Source organism: Bos javanicus, chromosome X (genome assembly GCF_032452875.1).
Source record: "Bos javanicus breed banteng chromosome X, ARS-OSU_banteng_1.0, whole genome shotgun sequence".
Taxonomy (NCBI): Eukaryota; Metazoa; Chordata; class Mammalia; order Artiodactyla; family Bovidae; genus Bos; species Bos javanicus.
Window position 1 is genome coordinate 291,987 of NC_083897.1, and position 25,664 is coordinate 317,650.

A 25,664-nucleotide genomic window follows, 5' to 3' on the forward strand; every position below is an offset into this window, starting at 1 on the left:
TGGCACTCTGAGCCTATTCTAAATGGGTATCACTTTGTTCCACAGCTGACTGTCCTCATTGATTTGGGAGGCTGCCTCATTGTATACTCAATTCTGGTATGTTTTCAGGTCTGTTCTTGAACTTTGTGTTCTACTATATATTTTCACGTATGGTATGAGTAGTTCTCACACAACATGGCTATTCATTGCCATAACTCTCTTGGATATCCCTGCCTACTTATTTTGCCTGTGAACAATGGAAAATAACTAAGTTTTGAAAAGCCTTTAGATTTTCTTTGAGATTCGAATGAATTGCTTGATTTACTGATGAATCGATATGTTCTTGAGCCTAAGTGTCTTTATTTGAGAATATAGTACATCTTTATTCTTGTTTGAGTCTACTTTTCTGTCTTACAGGAATTTTAAAGTTTTCCTCCTGTAAATTTTCGTATTGTGTTTTTACATTATTATTATTATTATATAAGCATATACTCTTTTGTCATTGGTCACTTGGAACCCTGTAAACGTTACTAGCTGGATATTTATTTATGAAATTGGCTTATAAAAATCATCCATAAGGCACTTAATTGTTAGCAATTTTATTAACTTTCTCAGTTTTACTGAATGGTATAGTATCGTGTTCTAATCAATGATTTTAAAGAAGTCTGGAGCCACATAAGCTTCCTACCCAAGGCTGTAAACAAGGTGTGCCTTTTTGACCAAAGTTAACACCTGGGCATATAAAAATACACCATATAGACCACCTGCTTGAGGTCCCAGATGTCTTTCCAAACAGGAGGATCTTGAAATCAGTTGGAAACAAGGAATTAGGCACTCAGTTGATTATTATGGACAAGAAGTATTGATAATAGACTTTGATCCAGTGATTCCAGAAGAGGATGAATATCTCAATAAATGTATAATGAAAGCATAGAGACATCCTACTCAATACATCACAAGATGGGCTAAGAAACTCTGGAGACTAAGACCCAGACATTAAAAGGTCCAAACAAAATAACCTTGATATATTTGCGTTACCCTTCCTTTGCATTGCCGAGAAAAAGGGGTAAAAATCTTCTCTATTGAAACAAATTACCAGATACTGGTGATTTTCTTCTTAAAAGACTTCCATTAATATTATCTGTTATTTTATGATACATAGACTCTACGTTAGTGATTAGGGGTGGATTGAGGGGGGAAACACACAATATTTTCAAACAGGAAATGCTAGAACCTTGCACTACCTAAGGATGGGGCTTTTGGCACTCATTTAGAGGAATTTGTGTTTAATCTCTGGCACTGTGTTAAACAGTGGTAAACAGAGTGGCCCTGCAGCAACTCTGGGTCCTTTGCTGTCTCCGACGTGAACCTACCTTGTCTGGATGGACCGTGTGTACGACCGTCAGGCTGGCATTTCTGTGACTCTAGAGACAGTACCTCAGCTGCAGTAGTAACGGGGTAGGACCATGCACGGTGCGTCTCCTGAGGTCTCTTGCACTGCCCCAGTGCTAAAGGCACAGGTGCGGAAAGGGGATAGGTTCAGATCTACTGCTACCTTCCTGGATGAGGATCCTTTGCTTTTCTTGTCAGCAAGGCAGGCCGAGGACCCAAAGGGGATGAGGCTCCACTCATTGACCTATGGAAAGGCTCTCCAAATGTGGCCAAGACAGTAAGCTGCCACGTTGGAGTCAATTTGGACAAGGGTTGGACAGGTTTTTTTCCCCCTTGCATAGGGCAAAGGGACACGTCTTAGGGATTGGGGGGTGGGGTGGAGAAGGGCAGGATGGCATTTTTGTGCACTGCTGCCATTGTGAGGAACTCATCCTCACATCCCATGCACACTGTACTCTCTTTTAGAAACTATGCAGAATGAAGTCAGAGTCCCAGGCAGGACAAGGGACCAGCTCTGCCTCCACACCCCCAGGGTCCAAGCTTGGCCCAGCCTGGTGAAGTTTAGGCCAAGAGCAGCCGAAATTGGGAAAATTCCAGGCTCCAGGAAAATAACCAACTGTGCTACCACATAACACATAGCCAGAGGTGAAGTCATTGGACCCTGGTGGCTACCGTGTCTGGGCGGGACTAGTGGAAACTGCTGTTTTGCAATGCCCAGTGCCGCTCTGGACTGACCCGTGTGTGCCACCATCCACACCTGAATCCCCCTGAGCCCCTGTAGGAGAAGAGCCAGGTCCTTGGTGGCCACCCATCCATCATCCGACCAGAGAAAGTTGACATCAACTGTTGACACCCATCCAGTGCCTCTGGGCTGCCATCCTTTGTGTCCCTCTGTGACCCATGAGAATGGGGCTCTCCAGCCACTGGCCAGGTGTGACTCGATCTGTCTGCCCACACTCAGCATGTTTCCCGAAGTCTTAGGCAGATGTAGGTGCTAAAGACACTGCTGCAGGTCCACTGCTGGGTGCCTGCATGGGGAGTCTTTGCTCTTTTGTGATGAGAGCAGACTGAAAGGACCCCATGGAGACCAGGCCTGCAGACTGGAGCGACAGACATTGAGGCACGCCCCTCTGTAGTGGCCACGCTGTTGAGCCATCTCTCTTTGGCCAGGTTAGACAGGGCTTGACATTTCTTTTTTTTCCTTAGCAAATGGCAGAGGGAAACATCTTAGGGAGAGGGAAGGGGAAGGGCAGGTGGCCATTTCTGGTGCACTGCTGGCATCAACAGGACAGCGGGTCCACCAAATCTGTGAACCCTGAACTGTCCCTTCCTGTGTAGGAGTTTTAAGGGATTGAAGGGACAAGGGACAGTGGCCTCCAGGAAGTGCAAAGCTCTGCAAGGGAGGTGTGAGAAGCAGGCCCCAGGGCTGGGTGGGGCCGTGGAAGCTCCAGGGACGCCACCAGGACAAGGGGCACGGCCAGGGTGACTGCCCTGTGGGGCACAGGAAGTGCAGTCTCCATGGACCCTGGTGGCCACCATGTCTGGGCGGGACCAGAGGAAGCTGCTCTGAAGGAACCCAGTGCAGGGCTGCAGACATTGGCCCACAGGCCCCTTCCCCTGGGAGCCAGAGCAGGATGGGCCTGGGTGGGCCCAGAGCCCCAGAAGCCTCTCTCTGGGCCGCTATATGGCCCAGGCAGAGACCACCCTGGACAACTGGAGTTCCGCTGCCATCAGGGGCGGAGGCAGGCCTAGTGACCTTCTGTCCAATGCAGATGACATGTGGATCCTGGCTACCCAGTGCCAAAGGAACCCGAGGCCCAAGGATAGCTCCCAGTCAGCCTCCAAAGGGAACAGTACTCGCCGGACACAGGAGGCACCGCAGAAGGCGCCCTTGTCCTAAGCCGAAGAATCTCATTGGCAGGTGCAATGTCATCTTCCAGGGTGTCCAGCATTCTGGCTCTGGCCATTCTTGTCCCCAGGTCTCCCAGAGCCATGTCCCAGAGAGCAGAGAAGAGCCCAGCCAAGTGGATCCCCGGGTCACGTCTTTGCAGGCTTCAGCCTTCTCCTCAAAAGGTCCTGAGCCTCAGTTCAGCAACGAGAGGAGGGCAGGCCCTACCTTCCATTCAGCTCCGGCTCTCCAGGTCTCAACCCTGTGCTTGCACCCGCAGCCCAGGCAGGACATCAAGAAGAAGAGGTCTGAAGAAGCTGCCTGAAACTCACCCCTATTGGACTGAGAGAAACGCCTCCTGCTTCCCTCTCTTTCAAGACCACTACTCTTCCAGCTTGTCTGCCAAGGCCAGGAGTCTGGTGCATCCTGCCAGGCACTGGGCTCTGCCTTCTAGTCACCAGCTGAACCAAAATGCCACTTCTGGAGCAAGCTCTGGGGTGGCTCATGCCTGTCCTTTACTTGGCTCTAACCTGCCTGAGGGATAGGGGGTGGGGTGGTTTTGTGGTAAGGGACAGGGCTGAGGGGGGATGGCTTCCAACTGGAAGGAAATTTCCATGCAGGAACACTACCTCTTCCAAACATACCCCCTCGCTTTCACCCCTCCTCGAAGGGTGCTGAATCCCACCCCATGCCCCTTCTTTCACACTACTGAATTGCCCGAAATGTTGTCAGGTGAGGTTATGTGGGCAGAGCCTCCCTTAGGACTGGTCCCTGACCAACCTATAGGGTCTGATGGGTCAGCTGGCACAGGTGGTCTCCTTGTGCCCCTGTGCCCAGGACCAATGTCTGCACATGCAGAACATGGACCCCTCGTGAAAAATTACAGCAGTCCTCCCCAAGAAAAGGACCTGGGTCCTCCACGGTGGGGCGGTGGGGGTGAGGCATAGGGGTTCACCTGGCAGCACAGTTCCATTTCTGAAATAGAACGCCAAGGAAAACAGTCCTGGATCCCCTCGCTGGCTGCAGACGGTTTCGCCCAACTCAGCTTCAGCATACGCTCTGGGGCCAGTTTCATCCCACCATGAGTGGGTCTGGATACCCTGTGTCTTAAGGCAGAGGAAGGATTTCACGGGATCCTGTGGGGCATGGGACCCAGACTCTTTGGCACAAGCAAATGTACACAAAAACTCAACTCCAACCCGGACATAAAGTGCACATGCATTTGTCTCGGTCTGGGACCAAGCCTTCATCAGGCAAAATTCCGCATCTTGTCTGCTGGATGTTTGTCCCTGACAGGGTGGCCACCTCTTCCCCTTTTGGCCTTGTCCATGGTGGCCAGGCACAGTGCCTCTGCCTGGGCAACAGTTCCTGGGTCGCCAGTGGCCCTGAGACCTCAGGGACCCCACTGGTGTACCTCCCTCCTGCAGGATGGTCGAGGATCCCCTGGCCACAGGCCCTGGGCTGGAGCATCTGCTCCTTGTTCCTGAATATGGCAGCTGCTGAGATCAAGCCCCCAAGGGTCTAGCAGCCGTGGGCTCCATGGGAGAGCCAGGCCCCAGAACACCACTGCCTGTTGCTTCCACACCTGCTCTGGAGGGGTGCCCGGCAGCCAGGTTTGCCCAGAATCCTCTGAACACTCCAAACACCCCCTTGCTCCCCTCAGAGGCCTTCCCCAGCAGGATCCACAGCCAGGGCCTGGAGGCCAGGCTCAAAAATCTTCCGCTTGATGGTGTTGCAGAAACAAGTACTCAAAAAACCAAGCACCACACTTGCAGAGTTGGAGAACTCAGGTTTATTATGCCGGTGGACCCAGAGGAGTTAACATTCTAAGCTCTGAGCCCCAAACAAAGGGGTTACAGAGTTCTTATACATGGACAGGCATGATTAAGCGGGTTTGTGGGTTTGCAGGGGCTGGGTGATTGCAAACAGGAGGACAAGGGTGAGTGAGATAAGCTTCAGTTCCTAGTACTGTGAGTCCCCACTTTCTGAGACCTACGTGATCCAGACTTTGCAAGGAGCAAGCTGAGTTACAGAGGCAGGAGTAGGAGGTTATGTAAAATTTTAACCTTTCCTCTTCAATGGCACTGTTGCTGCAGAAATGCCATCCACCCTCTGGAGCATGGCCTCTCCCTCCATACTTTGCAGGTGAAAAAAAGGCCCATGGAGGCCCAAGAGTCTTCCAAGTGGTCCACAGGAATTTTGTGAAAAGAGGTGTCTCCTCCTTTGGGGGCTGCTCCTTGAGAGTAAGAACATAGCTAAAGGTGAAAGAGGAAAGGAACAGGCCACACTGACTCCATCTTGAGAAGGAAACTCCCTCTTGCATTCTTGGTGAACTCTGGACTATGTGCCTGATAGCCATGGAGACAACATAGGTGCAGCTGAACAGGCCTCCCAAACTGATAAACACCAGATTCCATACCAAGATTTCCTGTCGCCAGAAAGAATGTAATAAGCCCCTATGTATTCAGTCACCTTTGTAATCTTTATGGCACCCATTGGTGTAGGCTACAATATATAACCAGCTGACCCTTCTGATTATGAAACATGACTGTAACTTGATTGTATCTCCCTTTAACATTTTGCAGAGTAGGACTGAGGAATTTGGGGATGTGGGCTTGTGCACGTACACTTAGGGTATATAAGGTTTTCACAAAAATTGGTCGGGGTCCCTGGCTAAAAAGGAAACTCTGCCTCAGACCTGCTATTGTGATAAACTGCACTCTGCTATCCACATTGTCCTTCTGAATGACTTTGCTTCCTGGAGCATTTGGCTACAACAAAAGGATGTGCAAAGGAAGCCATCCATCTCTGGGTCCATGTCCACAGCACTCTAGGAGATTCTGAGTCCACATGGCCTGATCCCCATTTCTTGGAGAGTGGGATGTGATGGAGTCTGTCACTTTGTTATTATTGGTCAGGATTAGGGCCAGAATTCCCTTGATGATTTACATAATTAGTGGTTCATTGAAGACCTATGCTTTTTGGAATGAATCCAGGTTCTAGCCATGCATACAAAGGGTGTGCTCCTGTAATATGGATCCTTTTGGAATATGTGTAGAGATTGGTCCCTACAGAGACTCTTAAGTGGCTCTGTCATGTTTTCTAACTTGTTTCTAGCTACGTGACTGAGAGTGCTGAACAAACCCCAAACTGTCATTTGTCCCTTTTACCAGGACATTCATCCCTCATGGGAATCAATAAATTAAAAGTGGGAGAATGTGTATCTGTGGATGCAGGGCTAACAGGTTATTTATTTCAGGAACTTCAGGGCCACTATTTCAGGTAAGCAAAAAGGCTCATTGTGTTAAACCACAACCCTCAAACCCAGCAAAGTACTCTAGGAAATGATTAAATGGTCACAGTGGGTTACATCACAATGGCTTTACAGTATAAAGTCCAGGCCATCTGTACATTTACTTCTCCTAAGGGTAGGTAGTGTGGCTGGATCTTTTTTTTTTTTTAATGAAACAAGAAGATTGGTGTGTTGTTATGTTTTGGTTCTTATGTTTTTCATGTTCTTCATGTTTCATGAAGGATATTGATCTGCATCAGTGGGCAAAGGTATTCAACAGTATTTTCTTTCCTTTTCAGGAACCAGTTTGGTAATAAAATCAAAGCATGTGATCAACAGCTCGTACATTATATTGGTGTGGACCCAGAGAGCAAGCACAGACGAAGAGCAGACACTGACCTCACAGTTCTGACAGGTATGTCATACAGTCCTCAGTTGTGCTTTGTTTCCTCCTTCTGTAGAGTAGGCTCCTCTCTCAAGGCAAGTGTCTCACCCAATTTCCTTGGGTTAGTGTCTGGTTAGTTGCATTTTCAGATATACTTAGTCACTATAGTTGTTCATATTAATGATCAGAGGAGTTCTACCTGTGGGGTTCAGATATCAAACTATTTGTAAGTTCCAACAGCCCTGAACTCAGTTAAAACTCAAAGCCGAGAAAAGACCAGTATTTTACTGGTGCAGATTTCAGACGTCTGATAGGTACGGGGAAAAAAAAAACCAAAAAACAAAAAACTCCCAGGTGTTTTGTGTTTTACTCCTTTGCCTTTTACAAAGATGATTTTCTGAAGTGTTTTAGTGGAGTTTATACTGGTGCCATGGAGGTGTGTTGTTAATGCCAACACTGAGCAAAGGCAAGGTTACTTCAGTAACCTGAGACCTTTTAAAGCTATCAAAGTAGACTTCTTGCATGAAGGGCAAGGATTCCCTAGCCAGAGGCCCTGGGGCAGGAGCTTCAACTCCTTGTTCCTGAACATGGCCACTATCGAGGCCACGCCCCTGAAGGCCTGGCAGCCAGGGGCTCCTTGGTGGGCAAGCGAGGCCCCAGAACACCACTACCTGTTGCTTCCACACCTACTCTGGTGGAGTGCCAGGTAGCCAGATTTGCCCACAATCCTCTGAGTGACCCAAACCCTCCCTTCCTCTCCTCACAGGTCTTCCTCAGTAGGATCCACAGGAAGGGACTGACGCCATGCTCCATAAGCTTCTGCTTGATGGCACTCTTGTGCCAGAAATGCCAATCACCCTCTGGAGCTGGGCCTCTCTCTCCACCCTTTGTGTATCAAAAAAGGCCCATGGTGGCCAAAGAACCTTCCAAACCCTCCAAACTATGTTAGCTCCAGTGAAGTGTTGGGAGAAGAGCTGTGTCCTCCTTTGGGGTCTTCTTGGCAGTAATAACATACTGAAAAGGACATTCAGAGGAGCCCTCCATCTCTGGTTACATGTCCACAGCACTCCAGGATTTTCTGAGTCATGTGGCCAGGCCCCTCTTTCCTGGGAACCAGGATGTGATGTATTGTCAACTTTGTTATTATTGGTCAGGGTTGTGGCCAGAAGTACCTTGATGATTCACCTACTAGGGATTGGTTGAAGACGCTTGCCACTTCAAACAAATCCAGGTTCCAGCCATGCACACAAAGTGTTGCTCCTGTAATAATGGATCCTTTTGGAATATGAGTAAAGATTGGTCCCTACAGAGCATTCTTACTTAAGTGACTCCATCTAGTTTTGGAACTTGTTTCTAGCTAGGTGACTGAATGAGAGTGCTGAACAAATCCCAAACCATCACATGTCCCTTGTGCGAGGGCACTCATCCCTCATCAGTTCAGTTCAGTTGCTCAGTTGTGTCCAACTCTTTGCCACCCCATGGACTGCAGCATGCCAGACTTCGCTGTCCATCATCAACTCCTGGAGCTTGCTTAAACTCATGTCCATCACATTGGTGATGGCATCCAACCATCTCATTCTCTGTCATCCCCTTCTCCTCCTGCCTTCAAGCTTTCCCAGCATCAAGGTCTTTTCCAGTGAGTCTGTTCTTCACATCAGGTGGCCAAAGTATTGGAGTTTCAAGTTCAGCATCAGTCCTTCCAATGAATATTCAGGACTGATTTCCTTTAGGATGGACTGGTTGGATCTCCTTGCAGTCCAAGGGACTCTCAAGAGTCTTCTCCAATACCACAGTTCAAAAGCATCAATTGTTTGGCACTTAGCTTTCTTTATAGTGCAACTCCCACATCCATACATGACTACTGGAAAAACCATAGCTTTGACTAGATGGACCTTTGTTGGCAAAGTAATGTCTCTGCTTTTTAATATGCCGTCTAGGTTGGTCCTAGCTTTTCTTCCCAGGAACAAGCGTCTTTTAATTTAATTGCTGCAGTCACCATCTGCAGTGATTTTGGAGCCCCAAAAAATAGTCTGTCACTGTTTCCATTGTTTCCCCCATCTATTTGCCATGACATGATGTGACTGGATGCCATGACCTTAGTTTTCTGAATGTTGAGTTTTAAGCCAACTTTTTTCACTTTCCTCTTTCACTTTCCTCAAGAAGCTCTTTAGTTCTTATTCGCTTTCTGCCATAAGGGTGGTATCATCTGCATATCTGAGGTTACTGATATTTGTCCTGGCAATCTTGACTCCAGCTTATACTTCATCCAGCCTGGCATTTCACATGATGTACTCTGCATGTAAGTTAAATAAGCAGGGTGACAATATACAGCCTTGATGTACTCCTTTCCTGATTTGGAACCAGTCTGTATTCTATGTATAGTTCTAACTGTTGCTTCTTGATCTGCATACAGATTTCTCAGGAGGCAGGTAAGGTGGTCTGCTATTCCTATCTCTTTAAGAATTTTCCACAGTTTGTTGTGATCCACACAGTCAAAGGCTTTGGCATAGTCAATAAAGCAAAAGTAGAAGCTTTTCTGGAACTCTCTTGCTTTTTCGATGATCCAGCGGATGTTGGCAATTTGATCTCTGGTTCCTCTGTCTTTTCTAAATCCAGCTTGAACATTTGGAAGTTCTCAGTTCTCAGTAAACTGGGAGAAAGTTTCTGTATCTGTGGATGCAGGGCTAACAGGTTATTTATTTTAGTAACCTCAAGGCCAGTAGTTTAGGTAAGCAGAAAGGCTCATCAGTGTTTGAGCACAAGCCTCAGTCCCAGCAAAGTACTCTATGAAGTGACTAAATGGTCACAGTGGGTTACATCACAATAGCTTTGCAGTACAAAGTCAAGACTATCTGTGCATTTAGGCTTATTTCTCCTAAGTAGTGTTAAGAGGAAAAGTTAAAATTTTACACAACCTCCTGCTCCTTCTGCCTCTGTAACTCAGCTTGCTCCTTGAAAAGTGTGGATCACTTAGGTCACGTAGTCTCAGAAAGTGGGGACTTATAATACTAGGAAGTGGACCTTCAGCTCCTTGTTCTTGAACATGGTGACTGCCAAGGCCATGCCCCCAGTGGTTTGACAGTCATAGATTCCTTGGTGTGCAATCCTGGGCCCAGGCAGGATGACCTATTCCTTCCACACCTGTTCTGGAGGCATGTCCCACAGGGAGGTTTGCCCAGAATCCTCTGAGTGTTCTGATACCTCCTTTCCACCCCTCACAGGCGTTTCCCAGCAGGACCACAGGCTGGGGTGGGAGGCCATGTTCAAAACACATCCGCTTGATGGCACTGTTGCTCCAGAAATGCTACCATTATCTCTAGCATTCTCTTTCCCTCCACCCTTTGTGGGTCAAAAAAGGCGCTTGGAGGCCCAAGAGCCTACCAAGCCCTACAAGAGGGTTGGCTCTACTGGAGTCTTGCAGGAAGAGGCTATTCTTTGAAGTAACTACATCACAATAGCTTTGCAGTATAAAGTCCAGCCCATCTGTACCTTTAGGCTTATTTCTCCTAAGGATAGGTAGTGACTGGCTGGATTTTTCTTTTAATGGAACTAAAAGACTGGTGCGTTATTTTATTTCTTGCTTTTCTTGCTGAATTCCTTCGGAGGGAAGTTAATTTGCACCTATGGCAAATGTATTCAACAGTATTTTCTTTCTTTTTAGGTTCAGTCAGAAAAGCAAAGGGCGTGATCAACAGCTCATTTAGCCTTGGTGTGGTCCCAAAGTACAAACAGAAATGAAGAGCAGACACTGACTTCACACTTCTGATGGTTATGTAATACAGCCCTCAGTTGTGTTTTGATTCTGTTGTCCCTTCTGTACAGTAGGCTCCTCTCTCAAGGCAGGTCTCTCACCGAATTTCCTCTGGTTAGTGTCTGTAGTGTGTATAGTGATAGTAGTGTGTTCTGGTACTTCTGCTCAGTCCTGTCCAACTCTTTGTGACCCGATGGACTGCAGCCCACCAGGCTTCCCTATCCTTCTCTATCTCTCAGAGCTTGCTCAAACAACTCCTGTCCGTTGTGTTTGTGATGCTATTCAATCATCTCATCCTCTGTTGTCCCCTTCTCCTCCTGCCTTCAATCTTTCAGGTATACTTAGTTACTATAGTTGTTCATTGTAGTGATGAGAAGAGTTCTGCCTGTGTGATTCACATATCAACCTATTTGTAAGTTCCAACACCCCTGAACTCAGTTTAAAACCCAAGCCCAGAAAGGACATTAATTTACTGGATCTAACTTCACACATCTGATAGATATGCAACAGAACTCCCGTGTGTACTTTGTGTTTTACTCCTTTCCCTTTTACAAAGATGAGTTTCCTAAGTGTTTTAAATGAATTTATACTGGTGCCATGGAAATGTGTTATTAATGCTATTAGTGAGCAAAGGCTTTGACTGTGTGGATCACAATAAACTGTGGAAAATTCTGAAAGAGATGGGAATACCAGACCACCTGACCTGCCTCTTGAGAAACCTATACGCAGGTCAGGAAGCAACAGTTAGAACTGGACATGGAACAACAGACTGGTTCCAAATAGGAAAAGGAGTACGTCAAGGCTGTATATTGTCACCCTGCTTATTAAACTTCTATGCAGAGTACATCATGAGAAACGCTGGGCTGGAAGAAGCACAGGCTGGAAACAAAATTGCCAGGAGAAATAGTAATAACCTCAGATATGCAGATGAAACCACCCTTATGGCAGAAAGTGAAGAACTAAAGAGCCTCTTGATAAAAGTGAAAGAAGAGAGTGAAAAAGTTGGCTTAAAGCTCAACATTCAGAAAACTAAGATCATGGCATCCAATCCCATCACTTCATGGCAAATAGATGGGGAAATAGTGGAAGCAGTGGTTAACTTTATTTTTCTGGGCTCCAAAATCACTGCAGATGGTGATTGCAGCCATGAAATTAAAAGACGTGTACTCCTTGGAAGGAAAGTTATGACCAACCTAGACAGCATAAAAAAAATAATAATAAAAAAATAAAAAGCAGAGACATTACTTTGTCAACAAAGGTCCATCTAGTTAAGGCTATAGTTTTTCCAGTGGTCATGTATGGATGTGGGAGTTGGACTATAAAGAAAGCTGAGTGCTGAAGAATTGATGCTTTTGAACTGTGGTGTTGGAGAAGACTCTTGAGAGTCGCTTAGACTGCAAGGAGATCCAACCAGTCCATCCTAAAGGAGATCAGTCCTGGGTGTTCATTGGAAGGACTGATGTTGAAGCTGAAACTCTAATACCTGGTGTGCTGGGTTCATGGGGTTGCAAAGAGCCGGACATGACTGAGCGACTGAACTGAACTGAGTGAGCAAAGGCAGGGTTACTTCAGTAACCTGAAACCTTTTAAATCTATCAAAATAGCATGGTATTTTCACAAACCCTAGAGCTAGGAAGGATTTTGAGGTGATCTTGTTTATCCCCTGGGTTGCTAAAGGAAAAATCTTCTGTCTTTCTATGCTGGAATCTCTGAAGAACGATATGAAACTTTGCATGTGAAATGTACTTTGTTATATAGCCCCTTCTAGTTAAGAAACTTTGTTTATACCTTATTGAAATTTCTGTTGAGAAGGTTCCAGCAGAAACTCATTTGTTGTTTCTTTGTAGGAAGAAAACTATTTCTGTCAAATGCCTGTTCTGTATTATTATTCTGGTTATAACACAGGGTAGGCTAAGTAATATGAAAGAAGAATAGGTTATTATTTGTAATTGTAATATTAGGTTGGTGCAAAAATATTTGCACTTTTGCATTGTTGAACTTTGCCCTTTATATTGGCACACATTGCTTAATAAATGTGGGTATGTTATACATCATTTTAATGTACATTTCTTGCTTTTTTGTGCTAATGACTTATGTTTATTTTATATTTATGTGGAACAACATATTATATTATTACAACATTTATATACAACATATATATTACAACATTTTATATTTATTTATTTCAGTCTAGGAAAATGTTAGACAAAAGGAGAATTCAAACAATTTTCTTATTTAGGTTCAAAATGGACTTCTCATGTTCAAATATGCTCTGAGAATGAATATTTAGCCAAGAATACTTTTTACTTCACAGACTCTAAAGACAAATATAGTTAGCAGTGTATATCATTTGTAGAAATAAACGATGCATATATACATAGCTTTCTAAAATGTCTGACTTGAGGTGACATTTGCAAGAAAGGGCAAAGAAGATGGAAATATTATCTATACATAGCTAGAGTTAAGCTGTGTTCAGTATAAGTATTCTGGCTTGTTTGAACCTATTTAGAGGAGTGATTAAAACTGGGACAGGATTCACCAGATCAATGTCCCTTTTAAAAGAGGAAAAAAATCCTGGGTTCTACACCCAGAACCCTATAAATTTGACTGGCCAAAGACAATTATGAAGAGAAAAACGAATAGAAGTTTATTAACATATGTACTGCTCAAGTAAATATGGGAGTTTTCATCAGTAACCCCTAATTCCACTTCTGGATATATATCTGAAAGAAAAGAAACTATTATCTTGAACAGATACCTGTACTCCCATGTTCATTGCAGCATTATTTACAATAGCCAAAACACAGAAACAACATAGGTGTCTACTGTGGGGAGAATGGATAAAGAAAATGTGATATAGGGACTTCCCCAATAGTCCAGTGTTTAGGACTCGGCATTTTCACTGCCAAGGGCCTAGGTTCAATCCTTGGTCAGAAAACTAAGATCCCACAAGTTGTGTGGTGCCCCCCTCCAACAAAATAGCAAAGACAATGTGGTACACACACACACACACAATGAATTACTCTTCAGTCACAGAAAAGAAGGAATTCTACTACTTGCAGCAACATGGATAAATCTTGAAGGTGTTATGCTATGTGAAATAAGTCAAAGACAAATAATATACTTCTTTATATGTGGGATCTGCTAGGGACAGGGAAAGTACGTGAAAATGGTCATAAAATGCAAATTTCTTCTGATAAGAGATGGATTAATAGGTGCTGTAGATTTAATGTAAAGCACAGTGAATTTTTTGTACACTTGAAAGTCGCTAACGGCAAATCTTAGCTAACTATGTAAGGTAATATTACCTAATCTTATTGTGGTAATCACATTGCAAGATATATGTATAGAGATCATCATAGTTGTACACCCACATAGTGTTAGAAGTCAAAGTTAAATAAGAGTTCCTCTTCCTTTTAAAGGAGAGACACGTTTTACAAATGAAAATTTCCCTTATAAATGAAATTTCCTTTGTAGAAGGAAAGCTTGTGCTGTTTTTGGAGCTTTTCATGTGTTGGGCCTTCACCTGAAAACATCACAAAGAGGCAGGTTTGGGTGGCACACTGTTAAACCCTATTCAGATGGGTGTCTCTTACCTAGCACCCGTATTTTACCTTCTCACCTTCACTCTCGTAACCTTCTATACAAGTGTTTCCGTTCATCATCATAAAGCGTGTATCATTCAACACTCAGCTTCTGGGGAGCATCTCATTTTGGATGCTCAATTAAGGTTGTGAAAAGATTCCAGTTTTTATTTTGTACAGTGCAACCTCTTTTCAAGGTTATACAGTTAAGAAATGAAAAATTTAATACATTTTTAGTAGTTTTAGGTTTACAGAAAAATGAGTGGAAAGTACAGAGAATATGACTGTTTGCCTACTCCTCACTCCAGCTTCCCCTCTTAACAGCTTCTGACAGTGTTACACATTTGTTACAACTCTAGTTTGTAATGAACTCTAGTGTACATTGGGGTTCAATATTAGTATCACACTTCTATGGGTTTTGACAAATACATAATGATATGTGTCCACCATTGTAGTACATTAGATAGACTCTTATTTTCCTAAAAAAAAAAAAAAAATCCTGTGTTCCACCTATTCATCTCTCCATCCCTCTGTGGAATCCTTGATAACCACTTATCTTTTAACTGTCCCTAGTTTTTGCTTTTTCTTGAATGTCATACAGTTGGAACCTTATCAGTAAATGTTTTTTTTTTTTCCCCCAGGTTGGCTTCTTACACTTAGTAATGTGCATTTAGGATTCTTCCAAGTACGTTTGCAGCTTGATAGCTCCTTTCTTTTATTCCACACTATATTTGTTCATCTATTCACCGACTCAAGGACATCTTGGTTGCTTACAAGGTTTGGAAATTATGAAAAAAAACTATAAACATTTGTGTACATGTTTCTGTGTGATTGCCAAACTTCCAAAGTGTGGGAAATAAAGCCCACTGGCCCAAACCAAAAGAATGGACTTGGAGACACAAGGTGCAGTGGGAAGCAAGGCTTTAGTGAAGGTCTTGCGAGATGAGGTGTCTGGTGGGCAGGCACACCCAGGGCAGTTACAACAAGCAATTTATTTTCTAGCACACAAGTCCCTTCCCCAGTTTCTCATTGGCTGAGTACTATGGGGTAGATAAATATTCTTTCCAGAGGTTGCCTAAGTATATTTCCTTCATTATGGGCTGGCCCTTTCCTAACAACTTGTTTTCACTTTTGCTCACATTTACTACTGTTCTTATGTTTTGAATTCACCAACAGAAGGAGCCAGCACGAAACCCTGAGCATCCCACTTTCCCTTTGTTTGAGTGCTAGTAAATTTTCTTTTTTCCTCAGAGATAGCTACCCTTCAAAATAGACCACATTAAGTTTTCATTTATTACATAGAGTGGTTAGAATATTTTGTATCCCTACTGGCAATGAATGAGTTTGTCTTGATTAACAACTTCATTAACATTTGGGGTTGATGTCATTTTTTCCATGAAGTCAGGGGCATATTTCACCTTGCTACGACTACCACCAAGAGAACTCCACCCACACCTCCACAGGGATACTTTCGTAAAAATAACCAACACCTCTTTGAAATTAAGACTGTCAGAAACCTCGGGAGGTAAAAATGGGCACTTATTGAATATATAGTATATTTAAAAATTTCCTAAAACTATGCAGACATTTATAGTGATGATAGTTACAGCATCTCTACACCTATTCCAAAAGGATTCATATAACACAAGCGCACACTTTGTATGTGTGGTTACAACCTGGATTTATTCCAAGTGGCAAAGGCCTTCAACCAAAGCCTAATTATTACAGCATCAAGGGAATTCTGGCTTCAAACTTGATCAATAATAACCTGACAGAACATATCACATAGTGATCGCCAGAAAACGTAGGGTCCAGGCCATGTGGACTCAGAATCTCCTAGATTGCTATGAACATGGACTACAGGTGGACAGGATGCTTTAGATATCCACAAAGGTATGACCTTACTGCCAAAGAGAAGCCCCCTAAGGAGGAGACACCTCTTTCTTCAACAATCCATTAGAGTGACGCCCCGTTACAGCACTTAAAAGGCGCTTGGGCACAACTAGAGCCTTTTTTCACCAACATAGGGCGGAGGGAGTGGCCCAGCAGGAGAGGGCAATAGCATTTCTGGGAAATCAATTCCATGAAGGGGAAGCGTTTTCAGCATGGCATGCAGGCCCTTCCTGTGGATCCTGCCAGGGAAAGACCTGTGATGGGAGGAAGTGAGGGTTTCCAGCACTCCGAAGATCCTGGGCAAACCTGGCAGCCTGCCACCTCACCAGAGCAGGTGTGGGAGCAACAGGTAGTGGTGTTCCGGGGCCTGGCTTCCCCACCAAGGAGCCCCTGGCTGTCAGGCCCTTGCGGGCGTGGCCTCGGCAGCGGCCATGTTCAGAAACAAGGCACTGAAGCTCCTGCCCCTGGCCACCTGGCCCATCCTGCAGGAAGGCTACTTTTGATAGGTTCAGAAGGACTCAGGTCGCTGAACTAACCCTGCCTTTGCTCAGTCTTAGCATTAAGGATGCACCTCCACAGAACCAGTATAAATTGGATTAAAACACTTTGGAAAATCATCTTTCTGAAAGGCAAAGGAATAAAACACAAAGTACACCGGGGAGTTCTCTTCCACACCCATCAGACGCGTGAAATCAGCTCCAGGAAAATAATGGCCCTTGCCGGGCTCCAGTTTTAGTTGAATCAAGCAGGGAAAACTTTTCTGATCATTATGATGATACAGCTGTAGCGACTAAGTCTATCTGAACACGCTACTCATCAGACAGTAACCCGAGAAATTCGGTGAGGGACCTGCCTTGAGAGAGGTGCCTACTGTACAGAAGCGGGTAACAGAACCAAAGCACCACTCAGGGCTGTATTATGTACCTACGAGAAGTGTGAAATCAGTGTCTGTTCTTTGTCTATGCCTCAATGCTGGCTCCACACCAAGGCAACGTAGGAGCTGTTGATCACACTCTTATTATTTTAGCAAGGCGCGACCTGGAAAGGAAAGAAAATACCGTTGAATTCCTCTGCCACAGATGCAGATTAACATCCTTCAGTAAGAATTCAGTTTGAAAAATATAAGAAACAAAACAAAACAGATGCCAGGCACCTCCTAGTTCCATTAACAGAAAACAAACAAAAAAACATGATCAAACCGCACTACGTACCCTTAGAAGTCAGCCTAAACATCCAGATGGTCTGGACTTTATACTGCAAACCCACTGTGATGTAACTCACTGTGACCATTTAGTCACCCGTACAGTCACTTGCTGGGACTGAGGTTGTGGTTTAACATGCTGATGACCTTTCCTGCTTACCTAAACTACTGGCCCTGAGGTGTGTGAAATGAATAACCTGTTAGCCCTGCCTCCACAGATACACAAACATTCTTCCGCTTACCACCTACTGATTCCCGCATCCATGCGGGATGAGTGTCCTGGCACAAGGTACACACGACATACATCTAGGGTTTGTTCAGCACTCTCAGTCACCTAGCTAGAAACAAGTTACCAAAGTGGACGGAGCCACTTAAGTAAGAATGCTCTGTGTGGACCAATCTCTACACCTGTTCCAGAAGGATCCATTATTACAGGAGCACACACTATGATGCTCGGCTAGAACCTGGATTTATTCCAAGTGGCAAGGGTTTTCAACCAAACCCTAATACGTGAATCATCAAGGTAATTCTGGTCCTAACCCTGATCAGTAACAACAAAGTGAGAGAATCCATCACATCCCGGTCCCCTAAGGAAGCAGTGGCCAGGCCACATGGCTTAGAGTCTCAGAGACTGCTGTGGACCTGGACCCAGAGCTGGACGGCTCCTCTGGATGTCCTTTTCCTTAGGGACTTACTGCCCAGGAGAGTCCCCCAAAGAGGAAACACCTCTTCCCCCAATATTCCAGTGGAGCCAACCCAGCTGGGAGGGTTTGGAAGGTGTTTTTGGCTACCGTAGGGCTTTTTCAACACGCAAAGGGTGGAGGGAGAGGCCCAGCTCCAGAGAGTGGTTGGCATTTCTGGAGCAACAGTGCCATCAAGCGGAAACCTTTTGAGCATGGCGTGAAGGGCCTTCCTGTGGATCCTGCCAGGGGAAGGCCTGTGACGGGAGGAAGTGAGGGTTTCCAGCACTCCGAAGATCCTGGGCGAACCTGGTGGCCTGCCACCTCACCAGAGCAGGTGTGGGAGCAACAGGTAGTGGTGTTCCGGGGCCTGGCTTCCCCACCAAGGAGCCCCTGGCTGTCAGGCTCTCGGGGGCGTGGTGTTGGCAGTGGCCATGTTCAGGAACAAGGTGCTGAATCTCCTGCCCCAGAGCCTCTTGCCTGGGGATCCTTGCCCTTATGCAGGAAGGCTGGTTTGATAGGTTTAAGAGGTCTCAGGTTACTGAAATAACGCTTCCTTTGCTCAGTCTTAGCATTAAGAACACACCTCCATGGCACCAGTATACACTCGATTAACACAGTTCTGAAAGTAATATTTGCAGAAGACAAAGGAGTAAAACACAAAGTACACCTGGGAGTTCTATTCCACACCTATCAGAGCTGTGAAATTGGCTCCAGTAAAATACTGGTCTTTCTGGGGTTTGAGTTTAAACTGAATTCAAGGTTCTTGGATCAAGGTTGTTGATATTTGCATCCCCCAGGCAGAACTCTTCTGATCATTACGGTGAACAACTGTAGCAATTCAGTATACCTGAACGTGCTAGTACCAGACACTGACCCAAGGAATTTCTGTGAGAGTTGTTCCTTGAGAGAGAAGCCTACTGTACAGAAGTGGGTCAAAGAATCAAAGTGCAACCGAGGGCTGTATTACCTACCTATCAAAAATGTAAAGTCAGTGTCTGGTCTTCGTCTGTCCTTGCACTCTGAGTCCACAGCAAGGCAATATATGAGCTGTTGATCATGCCCTTTGATTATCTTACCACGACCTGCAAAGGAAAGAAAATACTGTTGAATACCTTTGCCTCAATGCAAATTACTTTCCTTCAGTAAGAATTCAGCATGAAAAATATGATAAGACAAAAAACACTTCAGTCTTTTTCTAGTTCCATTAAAAACAAAAAAATCCAGCCAGTCACTACCTATTCTTAAAAGAAATAAGCCTAAACATACAGATGGTTTGGACTTTGTAGTGCAAACCATCTGTGATGTAACCCACTGTTACCATTGAGTTACACCATACAGTAATTTGCTGGGACTGAAGCTTGTGGTTTAACACAATGATGAGCCTTTCTGCTTACCTAAACTATTGGCCCTGAGGTTCCTGAAATAAATAACCTGTTAGCCCTATATCCACAGATATACAAACGTTCTCCCACATTCAACTTTTTGATTACCATGAGGGATGAATGTCCTGGCACAAGGGAGAAATGACAGTTTGGGGTTTGTTCAGCACTCTCAGTCACCTAGCTAGAAAGAAGTTAGAAAACTTGATGGAGCCACCTAAGTAAGAATGTTGTGTAGGGAATAATCTCTATACCTATTCCATAAGGATCCATATTACAGGAACACAGCCTTTGTATGTCTGGCTAGAACCTGGATTTATTCCAAGTAGCATAGGTCTTCAACAAGCCGCTACTTATGTAAATCATCAAGATTAATTCTGGCCCTAAACCTGACCAGTAATAACAAAGTGACAGAATACATCACATCCCAGTCACCAGGAAATGGGGATCCGGCCATGTGAACTCAGAATCTCTTAGAGTTCTATGGACATGGACCCAGAGATGGATGGCTTCCTTTGCTTTTCCTTATCTGTGCATTCTTACTGCAGAGCAGAGGAGGAGACATTTCCCACAACACTCCAGTGGACGGCTTGGAAGACTCTTGGCCCCCATGGGCCTTTTTTCACCTGCAAAGGGTAGAGGGAGAGGCCAGGCTCCAGAGTGTGGATAGCATTTCTGAGGCAAGAGTGTCATCAAGTGGAAACTTTTTGAGCCTGGCCTCCTAGTCCTTTGGTCAATATTACAGGAAATGAGTCCTGAATATTCATTGGAAGGACTGATGCTGAAGCTGAAACTCTAGTACTTTGGCCACTTGATTCGAAGAACTGACTCATTGGAAAAGACCTTGATGCTGATAAATATGAAGGCAGGAGAAGGGGACAACAGAGGATGTGATGGTTGGATGGCATTACCAGCTCGATGAACATAAGTTTGGGCAGTCTCCAGGAGTTGGTGATGGACAGGGAGGCCTGGTGTGCTACAGTTCATGGGGTCTCAAAGAGCGACTGAAGTGAACTGAACTCCTGGTCCTGCCTCTGGATCCTGCTGGGGAAGGCCTGCGATGGGAAGAAGGGAGGGTTTGGAGCACACAGAGGATTCTGGGAGAACCTGGCCACGGCGCACCCCTCTAGAGCAGGTGTGGAAGGGACAGGCAGTGGTGTTGAGTATGGGCTAGCAGGCCCACCAAGGATACCAAGGAGCTGAAACTACTGCCCCAGGGCCTCTGACCAGGGGATCCTCACCTGTCCTGCAAGAGCAAGGTCCCCCAGTGTAGACCCTGGGGTCTCAGCGCTACTGGGGATCCAGGATCTATTGCCCCGGTGGAGGTGCAGTGCCTGGCCACCATGCACAAAGTCATAACGAGAAGAGGTGGCCACCCTGTTAGGGGTGAACATCCAGCAGACAGGATGTGGAATTTTGCCTGATGAAGGCTTGGTCCCAGACCCAGACAAATGCACGTACACTTTATATCCGGCTTGGAGTTGAGTTTTTGTTTACTTTTGCTACTGGCAAAGAGAGTCTGGGTCCCATGCCCCATAGAATCCCGTGAGGCCCTTCCTGTACCGTATGACACAGGGTATCCAGACCTACTCGCGGTGGGAAGAAACTGGCCCCTGAGTTGGGCGTCACCATCCGCAACCAGCGAGGGGATCCAGGTCCATGTTCCCCCTGTATTACTGGACATTACCTCACCTCTAGAATTGTCTCAAGTGGCCCCCAAACCTTTTTACCCATGAAATGCTTATAATCCCACTGTAAACAATGCACAGTCCTTTACATGAAAATCCCTGTCCCTTTTATTTCGATTGCCCTCCTTCCCTGGTGGCTCAGTCGGTAAAGAATCTGCCTGCAATGCGGCAGACCCGGTTCGATCCCTGGGTTGGGAAGATCCCCTGGAGAAAGGCATGGCAACCCACTATTCTTGCCTGTAGAATCCCATGGAGAGGAGCCTAGCGGGCACAGTCCATGGGGTCGCAAAGAGTCGGACACGACTGAGCGACTAAGCACAGCACATTCTTCCACGTGGTTCAGTGATACGTAAGAATGGAGCAACGATTTTTTTTTTAAGGTTCAAAAACTCATGAAAGGAAATGTTACTTCTCTAGGGATGCATTCCGAGATGCCCAGTCCCCGTGGGCAGCACGTCAATCTCACTCGATGAAGGGGACTCCAGGGCGGCCACGTAAATGGGAAGGAAGGGAGAAGCAGCTGGCGAGCCTCCCACACTCCTCCGGCCCGCCCCGCCCTCTGCTCACTGGGAACCGCTTCCAGGCCCACCGGCCGGGAGGCCCGAGGGGCTCTACTTGGACCCTCTCCCTACTGTCGCGAGGGCACAGAACACAGACGGCAATACAATCCCCGTGCCCACGCTCACCCAGCCCAGGCTAAACGCCAAACCACGGCCCGGCCCACGCGGCACCCCCCTGCCCGTCTCCGCTTCCCCCAGGCCGGCCGGGTTGCAGCCAACACTGGCCCACCTTGCACGCAGGGTACAGGCTGCTCAGACGTTAGAGGATGGGGAGGGTCCCTCCGGCCAGAAGGGGTGCTGGTCCCGGCCCCGCGTCACCCCGCGTTGCCCCAGGGAAAGGACACAAAGGAGACTGAGTGGAGCAACGTGGCTGAGGCCACGCTCCAGCGGGAAAAAAACCGGTTCTCTCTGAGCTTCGCGCGATAGCTGGCGAGGTTCGACTGCGACCCTGCTCACCATTGCCGTAAAGCGTCGCCCGCGTTACCCCGCCAATACGACCCCATTCCCCACTCGCCGCCCCGGCCCACCGTCGTGGGCGTCTCCTCGGAGACGCAAGGGAGGTAGAGTGCTGAGGTGGGAGGGGTTGATCCTCGCCCCGCGTCGTGGGCGTCTCCTTGGAGACGCACTGGAGGTGGGGGCGCCGACGAAGGAGGGGTTGGGAATCCGGTTCCTCGCTGTTGGCCCCGCCCAGGGGAGGGCTGAGACAGCCTCAGTTGGTCCCAGGAGTGAGACTGCGAGAGGTGAGATTGGAAAGGTGACAGGAAACCTCACGCGAGCCCACTTGTCTCCCTTGTAGGGTTCATGCCGCCAGCGACGAAAGTGAAGGAATGGAAAAAAGGAAATTTTACCATTCGACAGTCGCAAAACTAGAGGAAAAAAGTTTAAGTAAGTACAATATCAAACGATGTTACAAGTTTGTATACGTCATATGCTTGAGGTTATTATTACTTGAATTATCCCTCCTCAAGTGAGAGGCAGAGCCCCAAGAGGAGACGCTCCTTGTGCCCGGTCACTTCCTGCTCTTTGTCAAGGGCCTGTTAGGGAGCCTCTACCTCTTAAGCACCTTTTCCTGGGGTTATCTCAGGTGGTGTCCACACCGGCTAGATGCGGGGGATGTTATGTGTCTGAGAGTCGCAGCGACAAACAGGTTATTCCTGCCTGACGGGTGCCTTGACTAATTTTTCCTGTGGAGGAAAGTTACATTCTCCTCTAGCGAAATAACTTTCAATTAAAGGAGAACATGGGCTTCCCCGGTGGCTCAGCGGTATAGAATTCGCCTGCAGTGCAGGAGACGGGGGTTCGATCCCTGAGTTGGGAAGATCCCCTGGAGAAGGAAATGGCAACCCACTCCAGCCTCCAGCCTCCTTGTCTGAAGAATCCCATGGACAGAGGAGCCTGACGGGCTACAGTCCATGGGGTTGCACAGAGTCCCACACGACTGAAGTGACTTAAGCAAGGCAGAGGAAACACAAGTAGCCCAGATGAAAAAAGGAAGGTAACAGATAATGCCTCCACTCAGAGATGACAGATATTAAATCGGGGCTTGTGTCCACCTGAGTCGGACACAACTGAGCGACTGAACTGAACTGAACTGAACTGTGTCCACCTGGTACCTTGTTCCTTAGAGAGGGCTTAGTGGAGCTTAGAAAGCGGGAGATTAATACAAATAAAGATTGTCTTTAGAAACAATGGTATCTTGGAGCTTGAGTAACCTGCAGCATTTTGGTGGCTAAAAGGATCAAGACTGTGAAGATGGTCTTATTAGCTGGTTATTTCATCGACAAATGTAATTCAAGCTTGATTATTCTTTAAGGAAAAACATCTTCACAAATACAGAAGTTTTTCAAGGGAGAACTGAACTTATCCCTACCCAGATCTATTCCCCAGTGTAACCACCCTTCAAAGAAACAATTGAAGTAAACCCATGAGCTCTGCACCGACTGCCGGGCAGCACAACTGACCTGCTGCCTACCCCTAATGCCTCAGGATTTCCTGCCCCCATTCTGCTCCCCACACAGGACCTGCACAGGCTCAGGGCCCCCAAGATCACCTGCTGTCTGACTAGTACCAATCTTAACTCAGGATCTGACTCTTGGCCCCTTTATGCCCCCATTCCCTGTTTTTGGGCAGAGGTGGTGGGAATTTCCAGGGCAGAAAGGAGGACAATGAGGACCCTGAGGTGCTTAGTTCTGTCCAGTCAGCTGCCTCCTTGCGTTTCAGGTCAACAAAGGAAATTTCACAAAATCCAGCCACTTTCAACTCCTAAAGAGTGAAGGGAGGGGTTCATGCCCTGCTTCAATTTACGTACCTTGTTGAGGGTGGAAAGGGAAGGGAGTGTCCACGTCCTCTCCAGGTGGAATTACCTGACCAGCCTCTGGGCTCTGGATCTTAGCTGCCCCTCTGGATTCCTCCATGAGTTTCTTTTCCTTCACTCTAGGTAGAAGTGGCTGTTTCTCCACATGGAGATCCAAGTCAAATTCTTTTTTTCTGTGTCCCTTCCCTGCATGAACAGATTAAATAACTACTCACTGTGCCTGGAAATTGAGGTCCAAAGAGGCTACGTGGCTTTGCCACCTGGTTCACACATGGAGGGGGAGGCTCTCATGGTGCAGATCCACTGCTCTCTCCATGCAAATGGCTACTGAGCACAAGAGAAGATGTTCAACATCAATAATCATTGGAGAAATCAACATGAAAATCCCAAGAGATACAACTTCACATCTACCAGGGCAGCTCTAATTATTTTTTTCAGGCTTCTTTCATGTTATTATTTTTTTAATTTTTTTAGAAAATTAATTTATTTTAATTAGAGGCTAATAACTTTAAAATACTGTAGTGGTTTTTATGAAACATCGACATGAATCAGGCATGGGTGCACATGTGTTCCCCATCTAGAACCCTCCTCCCACCTCCCTCCCCATCTCATCCCCCAGGGTCACCCCAGTGCACCAGCCCTGAGCACCTTGTCTCATGCCTCGAACTTGGAACAGTGATCCCCTTCACATATGATAATATAGACATTCCAACACTACGCTCTCAAATCATCTCATCCTCACCTTCTCCCACAAAGTCCAAAAGACTGTTCTGTACATCTGTGTCCCTTTTGCTGTCTCGCATATAGGGCCATCTTTACCATCTTTCTAAATTCCATATATATGCATTAGTATACTGTATTGGTGTTTTTCTTTCTGACTTACTTCACTCTGTATAATAGGTTCCAGTTTCATCCACCTCATTAGAACTGATTCAAATGCATTCTTTTTGATGGTTGAGTAATATTCCATTGTGTATATGTATCACAATTTCCTTATCCATTCATCTGCTGATGCACATCTAGGTTGCTTCCATGTCCTGGCTATTGTAAACAGTGCTGTGATGAACATTCGGACACACATGTCTCTTTCAATTTTGGTTTCCTTGGTGTGGATGCCCAGCAGTGGCATTGCTGGGTCGTATGGCAGTTCTATTTCCAGTTTTTTAAGGAATCTCCACCCTGTTCTCCATAGTGGCTGTACTAGTTTGCATTCCCACCAACAGTGTAAGAGGTTTCCTTTTCTCCACACCCTCTCTGGCGTTTATTGTTTGTAGACTTTTTGATAGCAGCCATTCTGACTGGCTTGAGACGGTACCTCATTCTGGTTTTGATTTGCACTTCTCTGATAATGAGTGATGTTGAACATCCTTTCATGTGTTTGTTAGCCATCTGTATGTCTTCTTTGGAGAAATGTCTGTTTAGTTCTTTGGCCCATTTTTTGATTGGGTCGTTTATTTTTCTGGAATTGAGCTGCAGGAGCTGTTTGTATATTTTTGAGATTAATTCTTTGTCAGTTGCTTCATTTGCTATTATTTTCTCCCATTCTGAAGGCTGTCTTTTCACTTTGCTTATAGTTTCCTTCGTTGTGCAAAAGCTTTTAAGTTTAATTAGGTCGCATTTGTTTATTTTTGCTTTTATTTCCATTACTCTGGGAGGCGGATCATAGAGGATCCTG

General features: G+C 46.0%; 3 long non-coding RNA genes across 5 annotated transcripts in view; 2 read left to right on the forward strand and 1 right to left on the reverse strand.

The window, feature by feature from the left end:
- The first annotated feature begins 116 nt into the window (after nt 1-116).
- LOC133242914 (uncharacterized) lies at nt 117-15,568 on the forward strand. The gene is made up of 2 exons (XR_009734916.1): nt 117-6,966; nt 14,913-15,568. It is a non-coding gene; the product is annotated as an uncharacterized LOC133242914 (long non-coding RNA).
- A 2,669-nt stretch (nt 15,569-18,237) lies between these two features.
- Nucleotides 18,238-21,993, reverse strand: LOC133242913 (uncharacterized). The gene is made up of 3 exons (XR_009734915.1): nt 21,905-21,993; nt 20,339-20,482; nt 18,238-19,130 (listed from the first exon to the last, which is right to left on the reverse strand). It is a non-coding gene; the product is annotated as an uncharacterized LOC133242913 (long non-coding RNA).
- A 156-nt stretch (nt 21,994-22,149) lies between these two features.
- The window catches only part of LOC133242915 (uncharacterized), a 310,686-nt gene continuing 307,171 nt past the window's right edge, over nt 22,150-25,664 (forward strand). The window contains exons 1-2 of one of the 3 annotated variants that reach the window (XR_009734919.1): nt 22,150-22,235; nt 22,472-22,560. This is a non-coding gene — a long non-coding RNA (uncharacterized LOC133242915). Of the gene's footprint in view, nt 22,307-22,355; nt 22,561-25,664 lie in introns of those variants that run through there. The other 2 variants (XR_009734918.1, XR_009734917.1) reach the window with 2 other exon arrangements.